General features: G+C 47.7%; 1 long non-coding RNA gene across 1 annotated transcript; it reads left to right on the top strand.

Moving 5' to 3' along the window:
* Positions 1–36: 36 nt before the first annotated feature.
* Positions 37–19,122, top strand: LOC137228653 (uncharacterized). Its single transcript, XR_010945326.1, has 3 exons — positions 37–123; positions 2,925–3,006; positions 18,755–19,122. It is a non-coding gene; the product is annotated as an uncharacterized lncRNA (long non-coding RNA).
* Positions 19,123–20,961: the final 1,839 nt, after the last annotated feature.

Here is a 20,961-nt window from a genome sequence, read left to right as displayed (position 1 = left end):
CTACAGTTGATTTACAATGTTTCAGGTGTACAGCAAAGTGATTCATTTATATATATTCTTTTTCAGATTCTTTTCCATTAGAGGTTATTACAAGAGATTGAATATAGTTCCCTGCACTATACGGTAGGTCCTTTTTGTTTGTCTGTTTTATATAGAGTAGTGTGTATCCGTTAATCCCAAATTCCTAATTTATTCCCCCTTCCTTTTCCCTTTGGTAACCATAAGTTTGTTTTCTATGTCTGGGGAAGCATTTTCGAATGATACTTCTGCTTGCCTATTTCATGCACCATGTTCCTACCATCATCCTATTTAACTGCATCTCATTTCTTTGATGTCCTGGAGAAAGGTTGCAAAGGGATAAGGAGATAAGATCTTGGCATCTACAACTTGCTGACTTTCTGTCACTGTAATAGGGATGATTGCTTTCCATGTGTGCACGGGAGTTCTATTTCAAAAGTTTTCCAGATGATTTTCTGTACAGGGTAACATAAGGCAATAACTTCATCACAGTAGGATAAGGAAGGACAGAACAGGATGTCCAAGGTTGATGTTCCTAAATTGGGCACCCCTTGTGTACGTCCTGTTGGCTCCTGGGAATACTTGGAGGACAGACAAAAGTTTAGATAGCAAGAAGAGTTTAAGAAGGGAGTTTGTGAGAGTAAACTGACAAGCTCCCACTGTATCCAGAATTCTTCCCTGGACCCAGTACCCACGCCCCCATTTATATGATTAAAATGCTGCTTGGATATTATGGGGCACACATAAACCGCTGGTCTCAGCCCAATCCCTGGCCTGCAGCCTCACCAGAACATTCCTTGACAGTGCTTCTTTGGTTTGGGTGGGCTTGACCCAAGAACAGAGACTGGACACACTTCTAGGCACTGTGGGTCAAACGGAAGTGGGGTGGGCGGCAGAAGGAACCTAGTTCATCTAGTTCATTGCCTGTGAGCAGAGGGGGCGGTCCATCCACGCTCACCCCTGCATTTTCTTTTCCTCCTAAGCTTATACTGCCATGTGATATTTGCTGCCCCCTGCTGGCTACACATGAGTGAAGACATTTTAGTGACTGCGGGAGCCCTTGTTTGCTATTGGCAGTTAGACCTTCATAGTAACCATCACACAGTACTGTGGCCAAAACCATCAGTGGGGAACTTGTAAAAGCATATCAGGCACTGTACAAAGCTTTTTACATACATTGTCTGATTTAATCTTCAAAGTGATTTTGTGAGGTAGGTATTAATATTCCCACTAAATGGAGAATCTGAGTCACAGAGCAATTAAATGGCTTGTGCAAGATCCATGCTGGGAAATGGCAGGGCTTGGATCCAAATCCAGTTGTGTCGGACTTCAAAGTCCACAGACTGAACCACTCTGCAAATTCACGTTCCCAGCAGGCTATATCGTGGATGGGCTCACCTCTTCCATATTCGGTCAACACAGCCAAGCCACAGACCCATGTGCCTCCTTACTCCATCCATCCACACCCTGGCAACCTCCCACATAGTTTTCTCCTCCAACACCAAGCCCACGACCATTCCAGTCTCTTCTTTCCTTCCTGGTCTTCGTACAATGTGTTTCCCTCCTGCTGACCACAAACACCCACCCAAATCCAGGGAGCTCTGGATAGAATTCGAGAGGTCTCGGAACTTGGACGGGGAAAAAAATTATGTTCTACTGTGAATACAGAAAACAAACAGAAATGGTACCTGTGATTTTGTTGCTAAAAGAAATCACAGGCATTTCTGTATCATGTCACCATTGTCACAGATATCTCAAAATATCATTTAAGCACATCACTCCTTTGAAATTACAATAGTTACTAAATCTGTCATTAGACCTGTTATTTAATTGTTAATTAAAAAGCATGTGTATTACTATATCACAGATTTGGTTTTTTCAATATTTTGATTAGCATTCTTTCAAAATTATGGAATTTCTTTGTTATACTGTGCATTTAATGTCATGTACTAAAAAATTCTACTTAGATGGGTGTCCAAAGTCTTCTGCAGCCTGCCCAGGGGTCCTGGCATGATAAATGGTTAGGATCGCTGCCCTTGATTCTATGCTAGGCTTTGGGTCTCCTGACCCAGATCACATAATATAGCAGTGACAAGCAGTTGGAGTTCTCCACATAGGATGACCATGTGATTTATCTTCCAAACCAGGACCCTTCTGAGTTGAAAGGGGACACTATTAATAATTATACTGGGACAAGTGTAAACTGAGACATTTGGTCACCCCACCCGAATAGCATGCATTCTGGAAACTGAGGAATTAGATAAGAAAATGCCAGGTGATTCAATGTAACTTACAAACATCAACATCAAAACTCACCCTAACTGTAAATAGTGCTGCTGATAAAACTAGATTATCTCTTAAATTCCAACCAGAAAAAAATATAACGAATATAAAGTATACTGACTTCAAAATAAGTAATTGTAGTATGTAATAATAATATAACATACTAATGTACCCCTTACTGTAGACCAAGCACTGTCTGTCCTAATTGGTAGGTACTATTATTATCCTCATCTTATAAAAGAGGAAAACTTGGCCAGCATCACACAGCTAGAAGGAAGCAGAGCAGAGTCACAAATCCACACACGCTGGCTGCCGTGTCTCTGCTCCAAGCCATGGCCTCCACTGCCTCTTTGAGACCTTGTAACATCAGGAAATTTCACGATCTGAATGAAATCCAGGAAAATAGCAGATGGAATACAAGAGATTAGTCTTGTTTGTCTCCAGCACTGTACAGGGTAGAAGCTGCTTTTATTCTAAATCACAAGATCCAGTTATTTGAAAGACATTCCCCAGAGCAGAAAGGGGAATCTGGAAGGTTCCCACAGAGCAATTCCTTTAAGACGCCTAAATTGTAAGTAACTCTTCCGAGGCGTTCACCATTTTCCTTTGATTGCAACCGCTAGCTCCTGTTGGAGAGGCAGTGATCAAGAGCATGGGCTTGAAGTTGAAATTCCGGGCACGTATTACCAAGCTGAGCAGCCTTGGGTAAGTCGCGTGGCCTTCTGGCCGCACTTTGCTCATCTGTGGAATGGAAATAATGGTAAACCTCACCGGTTTTGGTGAGGAGTCAATGAGCCTGGTCAATATGTAATACACAGCAGCAATTATTACTATCATTATCATTTTATTCTAACCATTCTGTCCCCATACGCATCTCTCTTTATTACTCTGAGTGTTTCCACGTGTTCTTCAGCTTTACTTCCTCTTCAACTATTTTTTCCCCATGCTGTAGCTATCTTTGGGTGACTGTGAGAACATGTGCTTATACAGCATTTGCACCAGAACTCATTTGGCTGATGCAACGTAAACTCTGACAGCTGGAAGTGAGACCAGGGGTACGTGCTCTCAGGTTTATCCCATCTTCTCGATTTGCCCACTCCGCAATAGCGTTCGTGCCTGAGCTCTTTATTTGCATTTTGCTGAGCTGACATGAATTTTTATAAGTTTGGGGGTGTCTGGAGAATTCTTCAGTATGAATTGAGTTGACAAAAAACGGGATGGATCATTTATCACCTTCGTGGAAACAAGATGAATTTCTGTTTTCAACTGAAATAAGAAATTACGAAAGATTGCTGGGCCTGACCGTGTGAAAAATTAAAATGGTAAAAAAGGAAGAAAATTCAAAATAAAAAGGGAAGACATAGCTTTGGAAATGTTCACACCGATGTGAAAAAGGGTTAATAAATATGGTTTTATAAGACCACTTTTTAAAAACATTTTGGTTGCATCCTCCATGAAGAAAAATAACAGTTTACATCATGACCCACTACATACATTGAAAAAAAAAATTTCACACACAAAAAACTCACTATGTGTGGAATGGTATTTTTATTTTTATATAATTTTCTTTTTTCTTTCTTTTTTTTTTTTTTGGCGGTACACGGGCCTCTCACTGTTGTGGCCTCTCCCGTTGCGGAGCACAGGCTCCGGACGCGCAGGCTCAGCGGCCATGGCTCACGGGCCCAGCCGCTCTGCGGCATGTGGGATCTTCCTGGACCGGGGCACGAACCCGTGTCCCCTGCATCGGCAGGTGGACCCTCAACCACTGTGCCACTAGGGAAGCCCTCTTATATTTTTATTCTATTATAATTTTTTCATTAATACTGGTCATGAGCCACTTAATCAATTTCATAATCTACTAATGAATTGTGACTTGCCGCGAAAAAACAGTGATCTCAAGAGCTCTTATAAATACATTATTGGATAAAGAATATACGCAGATATTTTTATGTGTAAAACAATTTTTTGCCATTTTTAAAATATAGAAAAACCATTTTTAAATAGAGAAAAATCTCAGCCTCAGTACTCACCCAAGACATACAAATTATAAGCGATGATAAAATACAATTTCACCAATTAAATTAATCATTATAGTAAAGGTTTTTCTTTAATTTATTTATACCCCACTTCAATTCAAAACAAATTTGAGGTGGTTTTATCTACCAAAACTGCCAAACACAATGGATGGTAGACTCTATCGATGCAATTCTGAGAAGCAATTTGGTGGTACATTTGTGGAGTCATAAAAATGTTCGTACCCAAAAGGAGTTTCACTTCTGGGAATTTGTCCCAGTGAAGCAGCTCAAAGACAAAGAAAAATCTCTATGCACAACTTTTTATATCATTACTTAAGTAGTAAAAAATGAGAAGCAGTCTAAATAGCCAAGAATAACACCATATTTACATAAGCTATACTACATCAATTTAAAATATTTTGCAGCCAATAAGATGATAACTGTGACTATGAAGCAACATGAGTAAATGCTCATGCTAACACATGCAGAAGTTATCAAACAAAACTCTCTGCACGTTCCAGTTACTATGGCTGCATGAAAAATTACCCTAAAGCTTAGTGGCATGAAACAACCATTTATTATGGATCAGAAATTCAGACAAGACACAACTGGATGGCTTATCTGAGGCTCATTAGAGGACATGACTGGCATCTGACACTGGCTGTCAGCTAAAGCCTCAGCTGGATCTCTCGGCTGGGATACCTACACGTGGCTTGAGCTTTCTCAGAATGTGGTAGCTGGGTTCCAACGCTGAGAGTCCCCGGAGAGGGAGCCCGGCAGAAGTCAACTCACCTTACATGACCTAGTTTTGGAAATTATGCAGTGTCACCTCCATCTCCATTCATGGAGACAGTCACAAAATCCCATCCAGTTTCAAAGGGGAAGGAAGAGAGACTCTACCTTGTCACGGGAGAGTGACCAGTTTCTAAACAAGCCTGCAGGACTCGAAATGCTCCTGTTTTTCAGGAAATACAATCTGCTGAAATCTATGACCTGGTTAGAACCACATAAAAGTCATAAAAGGATTAGGATTAAGACTGGGAAGAAACATGGAAAAATGAAATCTTGATTTAAAAGAAATCCTGTTGGGACTTCCCTGGTGGTGCAGTGGTTAAGACTCTGAGCTCCCAATGCAGGGGTCCCAGGTTCGATTCCTGGTCAGGGAACTAGATCCCACGTGCATGCTGCAACTAAGGAGCCTGCCTGCCTGCCACAGCTGAGACCAGGTACAACCAAATAAATAAACAAATATTTAAAATAAAAGAAATCCGGGCTTCCCTGGTGACGCAGTGGTTGAGAGCCGGCCTGCCAATGCAGGGGACACAGGTTCATGCCCCGGTCCGGGAAGATCCCACATGCTGCGGAGCAGCTGGGCCCGTGAGCCATGGCCACTGAGCCTGCGCGTCCGGAGCCTGTGCTCCGCAACGGGAGAGGCCACAATAGTGAGAGGCCCGCGTACCGCAAAAAAATAAAGAAAAGAAAAGAAAAGAAATCCTATTATTGTTTTGGCAATGTTCTTTGAGTAATAAGTAAAAATTATTAATAAAATTATATGAACAAGGAATGAAGCTGACAAAACTTCAGAAATTGTTCCCAGGAAAACCCCTGCTCCCCTCGACTCCTCCATTTCTAAAATTCCACTGTTCTCACTTGCAGTTGTCACAGCTTAACCCATTGCATCAGCAATGCCCCTCCTCTTATGAGAAGTGGACCTGAAGTCGAGGCCCAAGCCTCCAGGGGGCAGGTGCATCCCCCTTGCATCTTGCCCTTCCAATCCTTCATCACTGGATGTCTCCCCAGTTGGGTAGCCTCATCTACCGGTGACCTCACTTTTTAGTTAGTAAAGGAAAATGGAAAGGGGAACATGTCTCATGTATTAATAAACCCTTGTCTCCACCTGAGAACACCTGTGTCCTCACTTGTCTTCCTTCCTGGAGATAGAGGTCCCTGCTTCCTTCCCCAGGTCAGTCTTTCCACCTTGTTCTCCTGATCCCCTTTCTCATCTTCTCCACACGATGTCCTGCTCAACTATCACACTCCAGCGTCCTCTCTCTCTCTCTCTCTCTTTTTTTTTTTTCTAGCATTTTTAATCTTTTCTCATCGACTGGATCCTTTCTCTCTACCTACAGTCACAGCCAGGTCCTTTTACTCCCATTCATGCTACCCTCTCATATTGTCATCTGGTGTATACTTACTTGCCTACCCCATTAACAAACCTTCAAAGGAAACATTTACTCTGGCTGTTTCCATTTCATCACTCACTCACTCCTTAACACCAGTGATTTACCTGACGGGTTTCTTTCCCATCACTACCTCACCTGGCCTCTTAAATGTCATCTTGATCTCCTAATTGTCAAATCAAATGACCCTTTCTCCATTTCATCCTCCCTTCCCTTTGCAACATTAAGTTGCCTTGTTCACCATTTTCTCCCTATAACACAAACTTCCAGACTTCCCAGCCCCACTCTGTCTAATTTCTCCCTCACATCTTTGACCAAATTTTCTGCTTCTTCAGCTCACTGTTCTCATTCCACTCACATTCCTTGGCTACATCCAACTATTCCAGAGCTTCTACTACCACCTAGTCACTCCTCCATGGATCTGGGTACTTAACTCATACCACGTCTTGGATGTGCAGTATTAAAAATTCAGTTTTCAATGAGGCCTGTAACTGATGAAGTGTAATCAGGTAGGATAACTATAAAAGCCCTTTAGGTGTCTTCAGTCTTTCTTGGTCTAAAATGCTCAGTTGTTCAGCTAGCCTGGCCTGTCTCTGCTGGGAGAAGAGGCCCCCGGCCTGGGGTGTGCTGGTCCAGCTCTCCAGTGGGGTCCCTTGCTCTCCAAGACGATGCTTTATTCTGGCCTCATGTACTTTTATGGCCTCAGATCTTGCATAGCTGCTGTCTCGCTTGAGTTCTGCTCATTCAGGGCCTGGGGAGGTCTTGGGATGACAGGGCCCCATCTTATTTATTTACTTATTTTATTTATTTTATTTTTGGCTGCGTTGGGTCTTCGTTGCTGTGCACGGGCTTTCTCTAGTTGTGGCGAGCGGGGGCTACTCTTCGTTGAGGTGTGTGGACTTCTCATTGTGGTGGCTTCTCTTGTTGTGGAGCACGGGCTCTAGGTGCTCGGGCTTCAGTAGTTGTGGCTCGCGGGCTCTAGAGCGCAGGCTCAGTAGTTGTGGCGCACAGGCTTAGTTGCTCCGCGGCATGTGGGATCTTCCCGGACCAGGGAACCATGGAACCCATGTCCCCTGCATTGGCAGGTGGATTCTTAACCACTGCGCCACCGGGGGAGTCCAGGGCCCCATCTTAACTGTCACTGGCCGGGGACTCCTTAGCCCCCGCTCCATCCTGCTTCTCCCTTAAATCTCCTGATCCAGAAGAGGGCGGGGGGCATGCTTTTTCTATACCTCCCTATGTCATATTTACCCTTCCCCAGATTTCCACGTGAGCCTTAAAAACAGGGCAGAAGACTCACTGTTGATGAACCAATGGGGAAAGAGGGAAGGAAAGGAATTTGGTGAATCCTCCCTCAAGATACTCTCCTGGCTTGAAGACTCCTGTCCTGCCACATAATCCTATATTGAAAGTCGAAAGTTGACTGTCAGCTTCGCCTTTCACTAGGCAATCCTTCTATAAAAAATTCTCTCTCTAACCAGACATATGGCTGCCTTTGGCAGACTGTGTGTAAAAGTCATGGACTCATGAAGACAAAAGAGAAAATCATATACAATTTCAAATCATTCCAGGAGTTATATTCTTTTTTTTGCGGTATGCGGGCCTCTCACTGCTGTGGCCTCTCCCGTTGCGGAGCACAGGCTCCGGACGCGCAGGCTCAGCGGCCATGGCTCACGGGCCTAGCTGCTCCGCGGCATGTGGGATCTTCCCGGACCGGGGCACGAACCCGTGTCCCCTGTACTGGCAGGCGGACTCTCAACCACTGAGCCACCAGGGAAGCCCCAGGAGTTATGTTCTCGAATCGCTAGATCCATCCCAACCCCAGCGGCTTCTCCGACCTCTAGCTTTTACGATCTCACTGCCTATTGGACATCTGCAAACACCTCTAAAGCCAAACTCATCATTTTCCCTCTACAAACCCCCTGGGTTTGCTGGTAGATCCTCGGGCAAGTTACTTTGTCGCTCTGTACCCCAGTTTCGCCATCTATAAAATGAAGGCTATAATAATACCTTAGAACTGTTATGAGGATTAGGCAAGATAACATGTCCGAACAGCCCAGGGTGCTGCCTGGCATGTGCAGGTGCTATGAAAATGCTTCGCATGCCTCAGTCTGGATGGTCGTCAGTGGGAATGATGACTCCTGCACACACAGTCCATTGCATGGGCCCCAGGCCCTTCCCTGCCCACCTCGTGCCCTTCTGTGATAAGGCTAAGTTGTCAGGCACGTCGTCCCTCCAGGGCAAGATTTCCAGCACATGTCCATGGCAGAGATGTGCCTCACTGGGCGGACATGCCCCGTCTTGGTGACTGACTCATGATCCCTCTGCCTGGAATAGCCGCTGCCCCACACCCACCCTTCCAAGTCCTATCCACCTTCACTGGCCATGCTTCCTCACAGCCCAGCCACAGGATTCCCTTCCTCTGGGTCCAGGATGCTCGTGTCTGTATCACTCACTTGGCGACTGTATGTAAAAAGATACCAAGATCCTGGGTACCAGCAGGTCTAAAGCCAAGATGACCCCAGATGGCCTAGCAGGGATGGGATAATATCAAGACTCAGATGAGGCTTTGCACTCAGGTACCATGCCAGCCAGGCTCTGAGGCAAGCTTTGGAGTACCTCTGAGGGGAGCTAGATTGCTCTGTTTGAGAGTCACCTGATGGGGACATTTGACCCAGATGAAGTACATTTCTGCCAGGCCATTCTGATCTGTCCCACAGGCAGACCCCGCTGTGTCCTATGGGACCGGCAGGACTGAATTGCTAACCCCAGCTGCTCGTGGCCATGGAAAGCCATGCCCTCCAGAGGACAGGTCTCCCCTGGAACCCTCAGTTTCTAGAGTGGCTTGTCAGGGACCACTTCTTTGGGCTTCTGTCTTTTCCTTCCACTTCCTCCTCTGCTGGCCTGGCTCCACCAAACCTGCCTCAGGCCTACAGTTAGAAAGTTCCTGGACAGGATTCCATGGACAGACACTACTGTGGCTTCATGGTCCTTTCGGGGGTCAGGTGCTGCTACAGACCCCTTCTGACCACTAATGTCCCTGCTTCAAGAGCCTAAGACCAATATTAAAGGGTTAATAATCAAAAAATATATAGCAACATGGCTAGTGGGCTATTTCCTTAAAGTACCAGAGCACCGGAACAGGGCCAGATGCTGTTGCAGAGAGAACAGACCTCACACGCCCAGTCTCCCCTGCCCCACCCCTGGCTCTGAGAACATTCTGGGGAGCTAAGCCTGGAGGGCTGCTTCTGCTGGTTGGGGCAGAATTCAGCAGCCTCCTGCAGCATTCAGGCTGGGATTTGCACCCTGCTGCGTGTGGAGTCCTGTGAGCTCCTGTCCCACACATGGATCTGAATTCACAGACTGACTGAAAAGAATTCCCCGGGGGAAAAAAAGGGATGCAAATTCTAACCTCCATTGTGTCTCAAGAATGAAAAAGCATGTCCTAAAATTCGAGTGACCCCAGACAAAGCCAAACTGAAAAGCCCTTGGAAGAGACCACTGGGCACATTCTGAGAGAGGAAGAGAGTGGCCTGGACCCAAGCCAGACCCTGCAAAACCCAGGTGCTGTGGCCCAGGGCCGGCTGGAGTCTCAGCCACACCACCCTGCACACTGGCCTTGAGAGAAATGGCTGTGTGTGTGTGTGTGTGTGTGTGTGTGTGTATGTGTGTACATGTGTATATGTGTGTTTATGTGTGCATGTATGTGTTTGTATATGTGTGTGTATATGTGTGTGTGTGTACGTGTGTATATGTGTGCGTATGTGTGTGTTTGTGTGTGTGTGTAAAAGAGAGGGACACAGAGCCCTACCCTCAGAGCTGCAGCACCTGTGGTCTGCCCCCCCCCCCGCTGAGGAATCCCCCGAGGGACGAGGACAAAGAGGCCACCAGCAGAGCCTCTCACCTCACGGGCCTGTAGGCAGATCTGCCAAGGGCTGTTCCAAGGTCACAGGCACAGGCCACGGTGGGTTCAGGACCTCTGGGGGCCTCGGGCTGCCAGGGGCTTGAGAAGTGCGGGCAGCAAGGAGCCCCCAGGACTGAATCACAAGCATTTGTGAGCACTTTTAGCAAAACTCAGAGATACTCAGGGTGAGGCCATCTGCAGGAAGATCGGGCTCCCCAGACTGAGGGGCTGGGCTCAGGGGTGTCGGTCGTAACGTGACTGTAAGCTGCTCGGTGATCCCAGGCTGAGGAAGACTGGGGCCTGGGGTGAGCCGCCTCCCTGTGTTTCCGACCCGGGGGCGTGACCTGCCCTTGGGCTCTGTGGTCCCCATCCAGACGCTCCAGCCCCACTGACAGCAAAACACCCTCCGCTCCCTGGAGAGCAGAGTTTCTGTACACGGCGACTCTCCTCTCCTCCCACCCCACCCCCATGCCACCTCCCAAGGAGCTTCTGCTCAGTGGGGATGACGGCCTCTCCCCTGGGCTCAGTGAGTCCTCTCTGAAGCCACAGAAGGGCCTGGACTGGCCTGGCCTCCCAGGTGTCTGACGCCAGGCGGCCGGCTCTGTGGTCACGCACGGGCCTTCCAGCCTGACACCTGGGTCATCGGGACAGGTTACTGCTCTGACTGGGAGGCTGAGGTAGCCGGGTGGTGGATACGGTTTCTACAGGATCTAACCCTCGGTAATTCTGGGATGACTTGGACAGTAGCGCCCTAGGAGGCTGCTCAGGACTCCTCTGCCGGTGCCCAGCCTGCACGTGGCTTCATGGAAGGTGCAGGGCTGGGCCGCTTCCCCACTCCGGCCGGGGCTTGGGGGGCCACAGAGGAGAGTGGGAAGCGAAGACACCAGAGGCCTGGGAGGCGGGTCCTACCAATTCTTCCCCCACCTTCAGTCTGAGCTCCAACCACAGTGGAAATCTACACTCTAGTGGAATGGTTTTTTTTTTTTTTTCTAAAACCTTTGTGCTTTTTTGGTTCCCTAAGTTGCTGAGGAAAAGTTCCTTTTGGAAAATTCCAGCTCAGTCTCAGCTAAACAAAAAGGAAAAGGGGTTTTTCCACAAGGGGTTCTGGGTTGATAGGGGCACACAGAGCCTCCAGCTGCCACTTGTCTGAAAGCTGTAAAGAACCAGAAGCCGGGATGGGCAGGAAGGAACTCCTGGCGGGCGCCAGACCTGAGGTCAGCCTGACGACACCTTGCTTCCCCTCTACCGCATCACCTCCCCCAGACGGGGGGAGTCTCACCCTCCGACTTGCTCTCCTTCTAAGACCCAGCACTTGGGTTTCATCTGAACCCTAATTATCCAACATATTAAATCAGGTAATAAGATAAAAGCACCCAGTTTGAATTTCTATTCCAAAAGGAAAACCCTCTGACAGGGGTTGGTCCAGGGAATCCTAGAACATTCTTTCACTTTCTGTCTACCCACAAGAGCCACTCTGATGTCTTCTCTTCTCCTCTTCCTCTTCCCCCCCTTCCTCCTTTTCTTCTCCTCCTTCTTCAATAAGTATTCAAAGGCTTTTAAAAATTGAGATATAATTCACCATTTTAAAATGTACAACGGAGTGGCTTTTAGTATATTCAGGATTCCAGGTGGGTTTTTATCCCATTGACGTCCTCCTGGGGAGAGAGAGGAAAGGAGCTGGGGCTGGAAGTTTCCCTGACATGCACGAGGGCGGCCCTGGCAGCTGACATCCTAAAGGTTGCTCCAGCCTGGTGACACAGACACACCCCTCTCTAGAATTTCTGGGGAACCTGTCTGTGGAGCTGGAGTCCTGCCATTAATGGGACAGGTGGGTTCTTAGCTAAAGTTTTCCACGTATCGGAGCCTCTTACATCAGTGGTACCGGGATCAACCCATCAGGGGTTGGAGACCCCTGACCCCGTGATGAAATCAAGCCCTGGGTGTGAGCTGACCAGGATAGGGCCCCAGATTCGGGGTCTTGGAGCCAATTGCCGTGAAAAGAGAGTCCTGGGATCCTGGCAGAGCATTCAGAGTCATGAGACTCAAGGCCCTCCTCCTACAGATGGGGAAACTGAGGCCCAGAAACCATAAAATTGCACAACCTGGTAATAGCAGACCCAAGCCCCAGCTCTTCTGACTCTGGGCCAGTGTAATTCACTCAACAGTAAATAGTCGTTGAACCCCTCCTAAAGGTGGGTTGAACCTATGGGCCAGGGACTTCGTTGGGTGCTAAACAGGAATGGCTGGAAATCTACATTCAGGGAGCCCACATCCTCCCAGCTCTAGGAAGGGGACCAGGGAGGGCCGAGAGAGGTGGCCACTCCACAATCAGTGGAGGGTTAACCCCGAGAAGAAAACCCCTCAGTAAGGCTTGGCTACCTGCCCGACATCTGCCTCAGAAAGTCCTTTCCTGAGAGCTACTCTCATCAGCTCCTGTCAGCAGCCCCCTCTCCTGGCCTCCATCTCTGGCCTTAAGTTAGTGGCAGAAGCTCCTTGGCGTAGAGTGATGGTGTGTTGGAAGCTGGCTCATACCAGCTCATGAGAGCTGATTTTCAGGAATTTTGCAAAAACACACTCATTTTAAAAATTAAACGATACAGACTTATAATTAGATAAATTATATTTGGAACAAAGGTAATACTCAAAACTCATCGTTTCCTAATCATTTTATTACATTTTACTATTACCTATGCTCTTGGGGTGATTGATGACTAAATCTGTGTGGTGAAATACTATAAGATTGTGCATTTCCTCTGTGTTCAGTGATGTCCCATTGTGGCTGGAAATAGGCCACGGTGGGAGTATTTACACCATGGAAATAGGCAAATGCTACAAATGAAGGTTTGGTTTTGTTTTTACATTTACCATCCACTAAAAATTCCTCAGACCAGCAAACAAAAATCCCCATCCACATATTCAGCCAGTTGCACATATAGGACTGTGTGTGTGTGTGTGTGTGTGTGTGTGTGTAGCAATCTGCTCAGGCATACCTCATTTTATTGCGATTCACAGGTATTGCACTTTTTACAAATCGGAGGTTTGTGGCAACCCTGTGTTGTCAGCTGACAGTTACCATTTTTTCCATAACGTATTTTTAAATTAAGGTAGGTGCATTGTTTTTGTAGACATAATGCTATTGCACACTTAATAGACTGCAGTATAGTGTAAACTTAACTTTTATATGCGCTGGGAAACCAAAAAAATTCCTGTGACTCACTTTATTGTGATATCTGCTTTATGGCCGTGGTCTGGAACCGAACCCCCAGTTCTCCAAGGTCTGCCTGTATTCAGGATTCCCTTTCCCTTCAAGTTTCTGTCTGTTTTAAAAAGTGATCATTCCTCTCCTGCTCATTGCCTTCATTTTCTCTTTTTATAGAATGAGCTCAGTGAGGCTTCAGGACTCCTTATTCATGGCTCTGGTCCCTAATTTTAACTTTCCCCCGACTCGCCCAGGGTACTTGTTAAACACGCAGACTCCCAGACTCCATCCCCAGAGGGTCTGACTCAGTGGGTCTGGGACAGGAATCTGCACCTTTACCAGGTTTTCCAGGTGATTCTGAGGCATGTGGTATAAGAACAGCAAAATATTTCCTTGTGTCACTGACAAGCTGTAAACAGTAGGGTGTTTATTGCTTTTCCATCTATAGAGGGTTCATTTCTGCTACTCCATTCCCACTGTCTTTGTCACCCTCACTAGCACAGTTGTTTGACGTTCCTCTGTGTTAGCGTGGCCAGTCCCCGTGAGCCGGCTCCATCAACCATGCTCTGATGAGCCGGGCCTTGGATCAGGTACAGCCCGGTAGCTCTCCGAAGATAATGAAGTTAATGAAAAACCAGCAGTCAAAGCGGTCGTTTTCAGTTTCACCACTTGGTGGCGCCATTGTTCCACTTTCCACTCTGGTCAGTTTTTTTGATGGGCGTCCTGAGAATTCCTGCTTAATTTTGCTGATGGCTTAGAGGGAATATTTGTTGTTGTTCTGATGTGTTTTTCGTCCTCTGTTATAATCTTCGATTCAGATAGACAGTGACACAATGAGGAGCCTAGAATGAGGATTGCGTTTTGAAACTCTCACCCTCACCACAGGTTTTGGGGATACATTTTTGATAGAGTTAAAGAAGATGGTCCCAAAGCATCAACAAAGACCAGGATTAGTGACAACCAAGTCGGGAGGGGCGGACACACACGTCAGCGTCGTGGGGAATCATTCTTCTGGCTTCCCTCTAGGCCCTAACACAGAGCTTACGTATCCATGTAAGGAAGAGACCAAATAGATTATCTCCTGTGTGCCAAGCAATTTTCATCATCTCATTTAATCCTCACCATAACCCTGTATTTTATGTCTCTCCGGAGGGAAAATGGCAGGCCTGAGGAAGATGAGAATCAGAGAGGTCGCTCCAAACCCCACACTCTTTCTGCACACAGCATCATCTCTGTTCGTTCACTGATCAAACACTGATAACAAGGCATGTTTGCAAGCAATGCCATTTTGGACAAACCGATGAGGACTTGGGCCTCTGCCTACCTTTGGGCAGGAAAATATTGAGCCCCCAGCTGCCAAGCAGTGGACCCAGTGATTCACTTCTACTGTCAAGGGCGGAGCAGATTAAAAAATAAATGAGAGGAAGGGAAATGTGGGACTTTCTAATGAATGGGCAAACATAGTCCCATCAGCAGCTAAAAGCAATGAAGCAAAACAGAGGACTTTTGAGTGAGCGAGGAGGAAGCCCAGAGGCCCACGTTGCCTTCAGTTTCCTAAGGACACCACTTGTCCCTCTCACACCTGCAGACCTCTGCCCCAAAAGGCACTGGAGGGGCGTCCAGCTGGAGCCACATGGGATAAACAAAATAGATGATGTCCAAGCTCTCTGTATCCATCCCTTATCTCTAATGTGGGTACAGGCAGGATGGGGTTCCAGGTACAGATAGAACTTTAAAAGGGCTATATTTGGGAAGTACATAGTGTCATTAGGGGGACAATTAAAAGCGCATCCGATCTGGTAGGATGGAGTCTTGTCTGAGCAAAACCATGAGAAGTAACATGTAGAGACTGTTGAACTCAGGCCAATCCCGCAGAGGCTGGAGAAAGCACCCATGTGGTTCTGTTTAGGTGGGCAGCATATTTTATTTTAAATGCCTGCTGGGCTCTTTTGCCTCAGCGTCTTCCATAAGCCTTCCACACATCCAGCTGGCCACCTGACCCCGCTATGGGCAGCATCTAAGACCGTATCACGCCCTTTCCCGAGATCAGCTTACATTATTCACATCCCTTTCCTCTGCCTCCTGGCAGCCCTACTCTCAGGACTCCAAATCTGCCTAAACAAGGCAAAAAGGGGGAAACTCAGCTAACCAGCGACCAGTTTGGGTGATGTGCAGCTGAGTAACTATTTGATCAATTCGCTTCATACTAAACTATGTATGTCAATGTCATTTAACTGCAGCTTGGAAGGGTTGCACTCTTTGGCCTCTCTGTGGCCACTCATGAGCTGGGCCTTTGCTTCCATGTATCGGTCAATGGCCAAATCCAGATGCGGTATCACTGTGGATCCAGCCCACGTGTGCTGGGCACCACTGACATACTCCGTCCCTCACGTGCTCCCCTGGACAAGGGCTGCTCTGCGCCTGGCAGCCTTCTGGGCACTGGAGGTCACCATGGTGGGAATTAACCTGTAAACGTTACTCAAGATATCAAAGCTCTGCGACCACATTGTCACGGTTCTCCGCAAGTCGTGCACTCAAATGTTGGCACCCAGCGGCCCTGCAGCCATGGCCCGCGGCTCCGCTCCCACAGGACGGCCTGGACTCCCCGCTTGGGCCCCGAGCTGGCGTCTGCTGGCCTCCAGAATGGCATCCCTAGAACTCTCCCTCTCTCTCACTCTATTGCGGCCACACGGTCTTTCTGCTGTTCTTTGAACACAGGAGGTACACGCCTACCTCGGGCCCTTGCGGATTTGTTCCCACAGCCTGGGGACAGATTTTTACCCTAGAAATCCCTAGGGCTTGCCCCCTTGCTGTATTTAGGTCTCAGCTCAGATATTGCCTCAGAGGAAGAAGCCTCTTCTCACCATTTGATGGAAACCAGCCGGCCCCTCCTTTTCTCCCACTTCACTCTGCTCTAATTTGCTTCCTAACACTTTTCATCACCAGCTATTATTTTTTTAAATTAATTTATTTATTTTTGTCTGAATTGGGTCTTTGTTGCTGCGCGTGGGCTTTCTCTAGTTGCAGCGAGTGGGGGCTACTCTTCATTGCAGTGCGAGGGCTTCTCATTGCGGTGGCTTCTCTTGTTGCGGAGGCACGCAGCCTTCAGTGATTGTGGCACGTGGGCTCAGTCGTTGTGGCTCACAGGCTTTAGAGCACAGGCTCAGTAGTTGTGACGCACGGGCTTAGTTGCTCCGCGTCATGTGGGATCTTCCCGGACCAGGGCACGAACCTGTGTCCCCTGCACTGGCAGGCGGATTCTTAACCACTGCGCCACCAGGGAAGCCCCACTAGCTATTACTTTATAACTTTTCAATTATGTCTTGAGTGCCTGTCTCTTCTGCTAGAGCATAAGCTCCCTGAAGGCAGGGATTTGATGTATAATCTTTTTCCCACCATGGGATCCACGAAGATCCGCAGCGCCTAGTATTCTGCAGACTCGACAGCTGCCTGTTGAACGAATGAGTGAGGAGCAGAAGGTCATTCTCCCATGAAACACGATGGGTTCTGGAGAAATTGAAGGCTTTTTGGAGGGAAACAGCCCCAGTCACTCTTTGGCTCTCCGGCTGCAGTGGGAGACCTGTGTTCATGGCCTCATTCCTCTCCTCAGAACCTCCTTCCAAAGTCCACCTCTCAGCGCCACCTGGGAAGCCTGGTCCCTGGATGCCAGCCTGCGGCGGGATCTCACCTGTCTCTGAAGCCTTCCCACCCCCACCCAGCTCTCAGCTTCCTCTTCTTCCCGCCCACCACCCTGGCAAGGGAGCTGCTTCCCCAGCTCCTGCTTTGGTTCAGGTCAAGACCAGCTCCGAGAAACGTGCGTCCATCCTAGACAGCTTTGTTCTCAATATCCATCACTGACAATGAGGAGGTACAGCCTCACATGGAAAGGCGGGAGAGGGCAGGACGGACCAGAAAGAAGCCATGTGGAGGTGGACTGCCCCTCTTAGACTCTTAGGATTTTTCCTTCTCCAGCTAAGAAGGTGGAGTCACACTCTACTCCCTCCCTGGGGGCAGGGGTGGGTCCTGATGCGACCCCTTCACTCTTCAGGTTTCCTATTTTGGTCTCCAGGTCCCCCTTTTCAGAGGATGGTTCCTGATGACGGCAAAGTCACGACAGACTCCATGTCCTTCTCCTTCAGGTGATGTCAAAGGTGACATTGGGGCTTCCCTGGTGGCACAGTGGTTGAGAGTCTGCCTGCCGATGCGGGGGACGCGGGTTTGTGCCCCGGTCCGGGAGGATCCCACATGCCGCGGAGCGGCTGGGCCCGTGAGCCATGGCCGCTGAGCCTGCGGGTCCGGAGCCTGTGCTCCGCAGCAGAAGAGGCCACAGCAGTGAGAGGCCCGCGTACCGCAAAAAAAAAAAAAGGTGACATTGAATGAATCTAGCAAAGGAGTCTTTTATAAAGCTTCTGATTCTGAAATGGAATCATTCATAAAAGACTGAGCAAGATAGAGACCAGATAACCTAGTCTTCTCGGTTGATTAATGAGGAAACAGGGGCACAGAGATCCTAGTTGTCATGGAGCTGGTGAGGGGCACAGCTAAAGGCTTGAACTCTCCTGACCCGCTGTCCAGCCCAGCCCTGAGGGCCCACCAAGATGATGCAAAGACAGTGTCTACCCAGTAGGAAGTCTCGTTTCCAGAATGCACATGGGTTCATTCAACCTTGCAAATAACTCCCCCAAATGGTCAAGGCTGCAAACATACCCCATCAGCCTAAATTGCTGCTTAAGGATCTGCTACATTTACTCCAAATTTTCATCCTCTTCCCCCCCTTCATTTCCTTTCATACTCTTTTCAAACCCACCCCCCTACGCCCAAGCTTTCAAATTACTATTTAGAGTTTAGCGTCAGGCCCTCACTTGTACCAATTCAAGACTTGTGTCCATGTGACACCAGTTTATGGTTGGAGGTTATTTCTTCTCCCAGGGTCAGTGCCCTTCTCTCCCCGCAGCTTCCCCTAAGGTCAGTAACTCCTGGGAACTCTGGCTCTTAATATGTGAAATCCTCTCCCCCTGGCAGTATGTGAAGAGGCCATTGAACAGATGGCCTCACATGGCTTCGCTTCTACAAAGCCAGTAATAAATTGCATTCCTGGAAAATCTATATTTCAGTAGTCACACTATTTACTTTTCTCATTTATTAATCCTATTAGGAATATTCCCTCCAGGAGAAGAATAAAGGTGAAACAAAAAAGCAAGACAAATGGACAACTCTGAAAAAAACACGCCATTCAAAGGCCTGCTGTTTCCCTCGGGCACTAGCTTATGTATCACCTGTGTGCAAAAAGGACGTCTGACTTGTTGCAGATATGAGAACATCTGCTGCTCAAAGTGGCTTCTGAATCTCCCCACCAAGACCCTGTGATGTCCCAGCCCACGGAGTCCGTTTTTCAAGGTAAGCTGCCGCAAACGTTTCTTTAACGTTTTGGCAGTCGCCCTATCCCACGTTACAGGAAATGTTGAAAAGACAAAATATGGTTAAAAAAAAAACCAATGGAAGAGCAAGCAAGCAGGGGCTGTTTAGTTGGCTGGCTGGTGATAATAAGTGTGCAGTTGGCTAAATATTGACCTGAATTCATCAGCAACACGTTGAATGCTACTGCCCTCATTTTAGCCCCAAGCCTGGCACTCGGTAAGCCCGGGATTATTGCTAGCCCACACGCAATAATCATCTGTGGAGGAAACACAGCTCATCCTTAGGGATCAGCTGCCTTTTCTGTTAAAGCGTCCCGGCATCTGTGCCTGCTCTAAACTCCTGTTCAATGGGGCTCCACTTCTTCTCCCTAATGTTTGTTAGTTCTCTGCCTATTTTATATCCCTTATTGGATTGTTAGCTCCACAAGAACTGTGATTTTTATTCACCCTTTTTACGAGTCCCATGGCATTCAGTAGGGGCACAATAAATAAATGATGCAATCATGGAGGTTGGCAGCCGCCATATTTTTTGTTTCTTTGTTGGTACATTAGTTTAATTTCTGCTTCCTAACTCTTGTATTGTAACTTTAGAGGTGGGAGAAAGATGCTATAAACCAGATATGCATAGGGAAGGGAAATTCTTTTTCTCACTTGCCTTCATACTTTAGCCTTCTTGGGTTTTGAGAGAATAGAAAGGAACATGGTAAAAAAAACAAAAAAATCAAGAAATGCAACCCATTCTTGGAATATGAAGTGGAGGCATAGGTTTCCAAAGTTACAATATTTTCACCTCTAAGATGAATTCCTATTCTAACTACCTCACAGGGCTATCATGAGGCTCAAATAAGATAATATGCATTTGAAAGCTCTTTGCTAGTAGGAAAGCATGATATGGGTGTAAGGTATTATTATCCCTTTAATCTTTCTGTTCTCATAATGGAGAAAATTTTCCAAAGGCAAATTGGGAGCTCATTTCAGGCTCTCAGCTGCCTCTTGTTACATCGTGTCCGTGACAATTAATGCTGCAGAAGAGTCTGGCTGAATTCAAATAAACAGCACGTGAAGCACATTTGTCAGTCCTCTAACACTGCTGAAATCAGTGGGATTCTCCCGCGGGCCTCTAGGACTCACCGTGGGCTGAGAACACCACAGATGCCATTCCGGGTAAGACCTTAATTTCACGCGTTCCTGTTTTCTGCCCTTACCAGGCCACCAAGGCTCGTTCTGCAGGAGACCGTGGCTGTTCCCTGGGATCGTAGAACACAAAGTCCCCAGAAGTGAATTTGGAGAGCTCTGCCCAGACCCTCCACCCGCTTTGGGACCGAGGGACCCGCTTCCCCGGCTGCTGGGAGTCGTGGCAGCTGATCCCTCTTCATTAAGTCCTGATCTGGGCACAGCCCTCAGCCTGAGAGTCCCTGTTCCAAGGCCACATTCCCTCCCATACCCAGTGTCTCGTCAGAGTGGGGAGGGGCAGGATAAAGGGCTGGCTCCCTTGTCTCAAAGTGGGACAACTGTGAAGGGCCATCCCTCTCCAGAGCTCCTGGTAGGAGCCACTGAGGGCTCTGGGGCAATTTTATTGTCACCCAGCTTCTCCCTTTTCCCAGTCCTGTATCCCTCACCCCTCACAGGTGTCATTCTTGAAAACACTCCCTAATAAATCTCCTGTGTGCTGATCTCCAGGCAACTCTACCTATGAAACGGCTCAAACAGTTTTATGGTGAATGGGTTACTGGTCTGCAGGGACTGGTCCTCTCAGCCCTTGGAGAAGCTAGGTGGGTCTCACGTCAACCCGTGTCCCCCAGCGAGTTGCCTTGTCCGTGAGCCGCATTCTCTATGTACCCTACATCGCCAAACAAGCCTTATTTTCTAGGTCCTGTGATGTTAAAAAGGCTGGGAAGCACTAATGGAATGTGTAGCATGCTCAGAAATTAATATCTTTTAATAT

Source organism: Pseudorca crassidens, chromosome 8 (genome assembly GCF_039906515.1).
Source record: "Pseudorca crassidens isolate mPseCra1 chromosome 8, mPseCra1.hap1, whole genome shotgun sequence".
NCBI lineage: Eukaryota > Metazoa > Chordata > Mammalia > Artiodactyla > Delphinidae > Pseudorca > Pseudorca crassidens.
The sequence above is the reverse complement of the archived record's forward strand: the minus strand, read 5'-3'. Positions and strand labels throughout refer to the sequence as shown.